Below are 7,921 nucleotides of genomic sequence, written 5' to 3' on the forward strand. Positions count from 1 at the left end.
TAAATGAGACGCATCTTTGCCTCCACTGATTCACTTGCAAAGTGTTGAGTAAAATTATTTCGTTGCAGACATCCTTTGGGTCTTTTTATTATCACTACGACACACATAGTCCCCAGTTGGTAACATTGATTTCAAGGCCCTCCTAGATGAGAGACTGGCATTCAACTTAATGTCTATGTTCCATGCTGGCATGGATTGAAGAGTTATTAATGTAGAAATATGGTATCATAGCTACTAACAGTTGAGGGTTGCGTAGTCTAGACGGCGTTTTTAGATTTCATTATTCTCTTTAACCCGGGCAAAGCCGGGTATTTCTGCTAGTTATAAAATAAAGTTAAAATGTTTTGTGTATTGTAGAAGCATAAGAAATTTATTTTCAGAGGAGCATTGTAAAGATATAAATTTATTTGTGAAGAGACAAGAGAAGCCATGGCTATGGCTAAAAGGTTGTGATAACAAATAGGACATGACACTAGGGGATAAAATGATAAAAAGAATCAGCACATATGTTGACCTTTGATAACTTTCTAAGTAGGCCAGTATAGAAATGAACACCATTAATTACAAGAGAAAGAACACTAAACCTATAAATATAAGAGAAAAGGTAGTTTTAATGCTCCTGGCTTCCTCTGCCTCATTATCCTAAGAATCACTGGTATAGTGAATATAAAAGTATTAAGTATTAAGTGTAGTAATAGTTTAGCTAGTGAACATGAGTTCAAATCCCTGGGTAAATCAAGCTGTAAATATTCTGGTTGAAGTATAACTATCTAGTGGCACCACAAGTAGTAGAATATCCTTGGTAAGGTCAATGGAATAACAGGCTGTTGCTAAGTATGCATTAGAGTGTCCAGTTCTAAATTCTGAGAACATCACTAACTATAACATTTCCCCAAAGAGGGACAAAAGGGTAGGGTGGGTGAAATGCTGTGACTTTAACAACAAATAAGAGGACATTATCAAATATATCAAGGTATAACAATTTCACTACAGAAATTCAGGCAGAGTGTGTGTGTGTGTGTGTACACGTGCGCATGCATATGTGTGCATGTGTGTACACGTGTGCATGAAAACCATGCCCACTCCCACCCACCTTTATCACTCACTATATCCACCCCCATATACCTCTGACTTCTATCTCTGTCACTGAGCATCCCTCTCTCTCTCTCTCTCTCACCCACTTCCACACACTTCAGCACAATGTTACTATTGCTGCCCTCCACCCCACCCTCTTTTACTGCCAATTATTACTTCCACCTCCCTCCTTAACTCACTCCTATTTCTTTCACATTCTCCTCTTGATATTCACCATTGACCATCCTTCCACTCTTGTTCACTTCTATCCCCATCTCTCATGAACTTACTACCCCCACTTCCCCTCCCCCCACGATTCTCTCTTGAGAGAACATCCTGACACTGCATTACTACATCTTTTTGTCTCTTTCCAGCTAGGTAGCTATGCATCTCCTCTACAGCAAGACACCCATCCCTGTTCTGTTAATACAGGGGTCGACAACCATTTTTTTATCTATGGACCCCTTTGATTATTATCTTGTTCTGGTGGACCACCATAGTCACTCAATGTTTAAAAACTGGTTTTATAGAAATGTCTTTCAAAATTCCTATTTTGTTCTTCACATAGTCACTTATGTAGGTTGAACTATGTAAAACGTTAGAGAAAGAAACCCAGCTGTTTCTTGCAATACATCCCAATACATACATCTAAAGCAAATTTTTTTCAGAAACCCTTAAAATACTATTGTGGATCCCCAATTTACTATTTTGTTACAAAGACTCCCCAAAATATTATATGGACCCTCAGGGGCCATATGGACTCCAACTGAGAACCACTGTTCTGCTATATATCTTAGCCTCAACACCTAGCACAAAGTCACTTCCCTCAATACTACTACATCCCTACTTATTCAAGGGATTGTATTGATATCTTTTGATAGGGTTCCAGACATGACAGGACAAGTGAGTGAGAGTTTATGCTGTAGTGAAATGGTACACCCCTTATCATGTAGCAAAGTGGTATGAACCAACCACTATACAGTCAGACAGTCAGTTGTTCTAGAAGTCAGTCAGTAGTAGTAGAGTCGTACGAGTTTCTTGATCGAAGTCAGTGTCAGTCACATGACATATACGAGTTCAAGTTAACGTCAAGGTAGACATTTCAAAGTCATTGTCTTGTGGTGCTATCAGTGATAGCACAATAGATGAGTTAAAGATAATAGATGCGGAATACCACCACAGCATAATAGTGGCAACAAAAATATTACAGGGCCAACAACATATAAGTGGACGAGGATCCACGTTATAACAGTGGCAATGAGGATATAAACAATTCACATGGACCATGTTAAAGAAAAAAAAAATTTTTTCATGATAAAGTAAACAATTGACACAGATGACATTGAAAAATTTTCCTGTGGAAAAATTAAAAACTCAACAGAGGAGTAGCTAACATTTTTGCTGCACGTTTTTTACAAAAAATTCAAAGAATTATGGAAAACTTGTTAGCAGGTCTAGCTGAGTTTCAAAAACAGCAACAATAACAACTCAAAGAACAAGAACAAAAACAAATTTTACAGCAACTAATGCTACAGCTAATGAAGTTGGTAACAAAACTGACAAATATGTTTTTGTCAGACCATGTAGTAAATTCAATAAATAAATTTAAACATGACCCAGAAGAAGGAACTACTTTCGAGGCATATTACTGAAGATTTGAACAAATTTTCGGAAAAGAATGCCAAGACTGGACGGATGAAATGAAAACGCAACTAATTCTGAGGAAACCAGCAATGATAGAGCATGAGAAATATTGTTACTTTATATTGCCTAAAAATGTTTCTGACATAAATTTCACGAAGACAATTGACATTTTATGTAGGATGTTTAGTGTAAAAACATCGTTGTTCAACACATGTTGGAAGTGTTTGAACACTGAGAAAAGCAATGATGAAGACTTTATCACATATGCCAGTAGAGTGAACAGAGAGTGCAAGAGATTTAAAATGGATAAACAAACTCCAGACACATTCAAGTGCCTGATTTTTGTTCAGGAACTTACTGCTAAAAAGGACGCAGGAGTCAGAATGAAAATTCTCACAAAGCTAGAAATGAACAAGAATATAACTCTCCAGAAACTGTCAGAAGAATGCAATAGGATATTAAAAGTAAGACACAACACAGAAGAAATCAAACACAGAGATTGTTTACAGATAAAACCAGTGCAAAAGAGTAAGAAGACAGATAAAGTGTGTTACGAAAAGCATGATATATATCAGGAAGTATGTATGGCATGTATTGGTAGGCATCTGAGAAAAGAGTGCCTATTCAAAAATGCGAAGTGTTTTCATTGTGGGACCATGGGACACATTAAATCACACTGCAAGACTAAGATGATGAAAAATTGGACCAAATGAGAAAAAACAAATAGTTTGTCATCAGAGAAAAAAGTTTATTCAATGAACAGAAAATTCATCAAAGTGAGAATCGAAACCACTAGTATCAAAATGTAATTAGACATGGGGAATGATATCACTATCATAAATGAAGAAACATGGAAGCAAATCAGTAAGCCAAAATTATTTAAATCAAATAAAGTAGTGTATGGTGTTACAGGAAAGAAATATTTCATTGGCAAAAGTATTTGCAAGATAACTTTTTAAGAACCATTTGAGGACACAGTAATAGCAGCCCTAAGAGCCGAAGGGGAAATTAAACACATAATGTGGAACATTGTACAAGAGTTACCAACAACTCTGGAGAAGATAAAGCAACATATGTCAAAAGATAAGTTTGCTAATGAAACAAAGAAAACTCTGAAGTCAGCTAAAGGAAACATAAATAGGTTCAGTAGGAAAAAACAACAAGATGTAAACATATATTCAATATGCAACAGCATACTGATTTATGGCCAAAGGGTAGTGAAAGAATTCCATATTGGAGATTAGGGATCGCAAGGATGAAAATGCTTATGCACAGTTATGTGTACTGGCCAAAGATGGATAAGGAAGCTGAAAACATAGTAAAAGGCTGCAGACGATGTGCTCTGGCAGCAAAATTGCTTACTCAAAAATGGGAAACTTGGCCAGAAGTAAAATGTCCATGGACAAGACTGCACATTGATTTTGTGGGTCCGTTAAATGGTTATTACTACTTAGTTGTAGTTGACAGTTTTACAAAATGGCCAGAAATTGTTAAGTGCAAAAAACCAACTGCTTCAATTGTAATAGATTTCTTGCATGAATTATTCACAAGATTCAGCATCTCAGATGTAATTGTATCTGATAATAGAACACAATTGTGATTGTATCTGATAATAGAACACAATTTAGAAAATTCTGCGAAATGTTCATGGTAGAACATAAAACAATAGTGCCTTACCATTCTAGATCAAATGGACAGGCAGAATGTTTTCTGGACATTTTTAAAAGAACTTTAAGGAAAGCAAACAAGGAAGTCACAGATGAAGTCGCCCTGCAGCAATTCCTAAGCATATAACAGGGTGACACAAGACCCTGATACACCAGCAGGAAGCTCACCAGCAGAACTGATATTTGCCAGGAAGGTGAAATCAGTTTTGATAAACTGTTACCTGGCGAGGAAAGAAAAAGTGCCAGGAAAGACATATCAAAATTTTATATGACATGAGGTCGTATAAAAGCAGAAAACAGTACTGGGAAGAAGGTAAAATTACAAAGTACATAGAAAAAATGATGAAAAAGCAGAAAAGGTATTGAAAAAAACATAGAAATTATTTGAAGAAGAGATTCATAGAAAATGAACTAGACAGATTGGAAGAACTTATGGAATGGTTGTGTGATACATTCTAGGTACCAACATCATTACAGGTGGTTGAACCCATGCATACAAGTGGAAGAAAAAAGAAGAGCACAAAGTTCCTACAATTAAACACCAAAAAGAAAAGAATATTAAGTTGGAAAAAAAACCCCACAAAAATAGGAGGATGGGCAAATAAAGTAAAATAAAATTACTTGCTCCACAAAAAAAAATATAGACTAAAAGGGAAGATGTTATAGTGAAATGGTACACCCTTTCTCACTTGACAGTCAGACAGTCAGTCATTGTAGAAGTCAGTCAGTAGTAGTAGAGTCGTATGAGTTTTTCAGTTGAAGTCAGTGTCAGTTACGTGATATATATTGAGTTCAAATTACCGTCAAGGTAGACGTTACAAAGTCATTGACTTACAGTGCTATCAGCGATATCACAATAGACGAGTCAAAGACAATAGACATGGAATACAGCCACAACATAATAATGGCAACAAAAATATTACAAGGCCAACAACAACATACAGGTGGAGGAGGATCCACATTATAACAGTTTATGACTTAGACAAATGAGCTGAACTCTAGAACTGAAGTTATTCAGTGTTTGATCCATTGTCAATCTTTGATTGTGAAGCAGATAGATTCTGAAGTGAAGACTATCATGAACAATGTCAATACCTTCAAAGAGTATCATGAACAATGTCAATGCCTTAAGATTGTCAATGCCTTCAAAGCACATGCACCTAATACATGTCTTTTCCATGAGTAATTTAAGGATGGGATGCAAAATATCCAGGCCTTTTCTATCATACAGAAATGATGTGGCTTTTACACAGTGATGTGATAGAGTTTGTGCTCTCACAACATAAAACTTTTCCATTTAATCAAAACATGCTCTTAATGATAAGCTCTATAAGTCCATATTGCACCTGCATTTCTCAAACTAAGCTGACATTTTAGGGTATGTCAGTGCATTGAAGAAATTACACATCTACCCTAGTATGTCATTTTAAATATAAACAATCACATCATCGAAATCTCAAGGCTACAACATACTCTCTTTTACCCTTTTACTTGTTTCAGTCATTTGACTGCGGCCATGCTGGAGCACCGCCTTTAGTCGAGCAAATCGACCCCAGGACTTATTCTTTGGAAGCCTAATACTTATTCAATTGGTCTCTTTTGCCGAACCGCTAAGTTACGGGGACGTAAACACACCACCTTCGGTTGTCAAGCGATGGTGGGGGAACATAGACATACAAACACACATATATATATATATATATATATATATATATATATACATATATATGACAGGCTTCTTTCAGTTTCCGTCTACCAAATCCACTCACAAGGCTTTGGTCGGCCCAAGGCTATAGTAGAAGACACTTGCCCAAAGTGCCACGCAGTGGGACTGAACCCGGAACCACGTGGTTGGTAAGCAAGCTACTTACCACACAGCCACTCCTGCGCCATAATGCAGGATAAATTCAAAAGGATGTGAATGAATATGCATTATAGCTGACAGAGCAACCTGAACACTAAAGGGTTAAGGCTGGATGGTATGATAATTTCCCCATTCAGTGGCAATAGACACCTCATCTGAGATGCCACTTGCTGTGACACCTTCTCCAGTGGCAACTTGGTGATGTCAGCAACCAGCCTAGGCTCTCCTGCTCATCAGACAGAGCAAAAAAAAAAAAAAAAACTGTCAAGGCAATGGTTGATCAATGATAAGTTTATGGTTGAGTCTGTGGCAGTTGTGACCTCCATTATTCTTTGGTCCCTGGACCATATCCCTGCTCACCACTATCGGGGTAGAGATTGCTGTCCACAAGTGCAAGCCCCACGCATCAGAGTGGCTGTTCCTGGGCATCTCCCTCACTAGCATCCGAGGTAATGCCTTTTCCATTCTGTCTGCTAGTGCCATGCGTTCTTAAAAAAAGAAGCTTGAATTTCGTAGGTAATAGTATTCACATACTCATTTCTTTCTTTAAATGTTCATTTCCAGAGCTTGATTTTTATACAATCAGTTTGGTAGTGAATTCTTTGACCTGTAAAATTATTTGATGTGCTGAAGTCTAAAGCAGTGGTCCTTGACATTTTTTTGCACCACAGACTGGTTTATGCAAGACAATTTTCTACAAATAGAGGGATCAGACACATAACAAAACACAATAAAGTGCACAAGATATAATCTAATTACCTTTTCAATCATTAGACTGTGGCTATGCTGGGGTACTGCCTTGAAGAATTTTTAGTTAAATGATGCAACCCCAGTACTTTTTCAACCTCTTTTGCCAAACAGCTAAACTATCTATGGGGATGTAAACACACCAACACAGTTGTCAGGCAGTGGTGAGGGATGAGCACAGACACAAAGACACACACGCACACACATATGGTGGGCTTCTTTCCGTCTACCAAATCCACTCATGAGGTTTTGGTTGGCCCAAGGTTGTAGTATAAGACGCCCAAGGTGCCACACAGTGGGACTGAACCTAGAGCTATGTGGTTGGGAAGCAATCTTCTTGCCACACAGTCAAGTCTGCACCTATCATTATTACATATATAATACATATATGATACAAAAACACCCAGCAGACTGCAATAGTCATTATATAGAACCAAAATTTTAAAATCTATTCTTAATCCTGCTCTAAAGAGTTGTTTATTTCTAGTATACTCTTTTTCCAAAACAAGCACATTGTTATTTTTCTTCTTAATCTTTTCTAATCATTGTGTTCATGTGCTATTTCATTTAAAGTTGAAAAGTGACCCAGATTAATTCTTGATAACATTTTCGCTTCCTATTATTTCAATACTAAATGCATAGGCACGGCTGTATTCTTAAGAAGCTTGCTTTGTAACTAGATGGTTTCAGGTTCGGTTCCAATGCGCAGTACCTTGGGCAAATGTCTTCAATCACTGCCTTGTGAATCAAATTGGTAGACAGAAACTGTGAGGAAACCTGTTGTGTTGCCAAGTGTAATAATAGATACGAAATCAATGTTAACTTTCTAACCGGTTATATGGCACAACCAGGAATATACTACTCGAAAATATTAAAATGTGTGAATGTGTGTGTGAGTGTGTGTGTGTGTGTGTGTGTGTGTGTG

General features: G+C 37.2%; 1 protein-coding gene across 2 annotated transcripts in view; it reads right to left on the reverse strand.

Moving 5' to 3' along the window:
- LOC106871074 (long-chain fatty acid transport protein 6) overlaps positions 1 to 7,921 on the reverse strand; it is a 63,682-nt gene that overhangs the window by 48,260 nt on the left and 7,501 nt on the right. The gene's annotated exons all lie outside the window — the stretch shown is intronic.

The sequence above is a fragment of the Octopus bimaculoides genome, chromosome 2 (genome assembly GCF_001194135.2).
Source record: "Octopus bimaculoides isolate UCB-OBI-ISO-001 chromosome 2, ASM119413v2, whole genome shotgun sequence".
NCBI lineage: Eukaryota > Metazoa > Mollusca > Cephalopoda > Octopoda > Octopodidae > Octopus > Octopus bimaculoides.